This window comes from Physeter macrocephalus, chromosome 11 (genome assembly GCF_002837175.3).
Source record: "Physeter macrocephalus isolate SW-GA chromosome 11, ASM283717v5, whole genome shotgun sequence".
NCBI classification, from domain to species: domain Eukaryota; kingdom Metazoa; phylum Chordata; class Mammalia; order Artiodactyla; family Physeteridae; genus Physeter; species Physeter macrocephalus.
In genome coordinates, this window is record NC_041224.1 from 5,048,652 (window position 1) to 5,049,983 (window position 1,332).

Sequence of the window (1,332 nt, forward strand, 5' to 3'; positions counted from 1 at the left end):
TTAATCTCCAAAGTTTACAAGCAGCTCCTGCAGCTCAATATGAAAAAAACAACCCACTCCACAAATGGGCAGAAGACATTTCTCCAAACAAGGTATGCGGATTGCCAACAAACACATGAAAGGATGCTCAACATCACTAATCATTAGAGAAATGCAAATCATAACTATACCCTGAGAAAACCATAATTCAAAGAGTCATGTACCACAATGTTCACTGCAGCACTATTTACAATAGCCGGGTCATGGAAGGAACGTAAATGCCCATCGACAGACAAATGGATAAAGAAGATGTGGCACATATATACAATGCAATATTACTCAGCCATAGAAAGGAATGAAATTCGGTCATTTGTAGAGACGTGGATGGACCTAGAGACTGTCATACAGAGTGAATTAAGTCAGAAAAAGAAAAGCAAATATCGCATATTAACGCATGTATGTGGAATCTAGAAAAATGGTACAGGTGAACCGGTTTGCAGGGCAGAAATCGAGACACAGATGTAGAGAACAAACGTATGGACACCGGGGGTTGGCGGGGGCGGGGAGTGGGGCAGGTGGTGGTGGTGGTGGTGGGATGAATTGGGAGATTGGGATTGATGTGTAGACACTAATGTGTATAAACTAGATAACTAATTAAAAAAAAGAAGAGTGAACCAAAAAACTAATAGCAGAAAATTGGGTGAATCTTTTTACAATCTAGGCACTAACTATGTACCAGGTACTATTGTTGTAAGTGCTCTTGTATATAATAACTAATTTAATCTCACAGCACTGGGAAGTAAGTATTATTATGATTCATATTAAAGATGAGGAAACTGAGGTTAAGTGTCTTGTCTAAGATTGTAGGGCTAGTAAGCAGAAGAGATAGAATTTGAGCCTCAGCATTCTGGCTCTAGAGCTACACTGCTTCTATGATGACCAAATATATGTAGTACCTCTTATACACCCTGTGTATATGCACATGTGATGTTTAAGTTCTGAATTTTAAAAATATTATAAGGGAAGTAAAAAAATATACTAAAAACTGGGAAAATACTTGCAACCTGTATTATAGACAAGGTACTGAAGTTTTAAATTTGCAAAGAGCTCATACAAATCACTAACAAATGGAAGAAAGAAAGGAAGGAAGGGAGGGAAACCAGACAGACGGATATAAACAGGCAGTTCACTGAATAGAAATACCAAAGGCCAATAAGCTTATGCACAATATCACTCATCTTTAAAAAGTATAATTTAGGGCTTCCCTGGTGGCGCAGTGGTTGAGAGTCCACCTGCCGATGCAGGGGACACGGGTTTGCGCCCCGGTCCGGGAAGATCCCACATGCCGCGGGG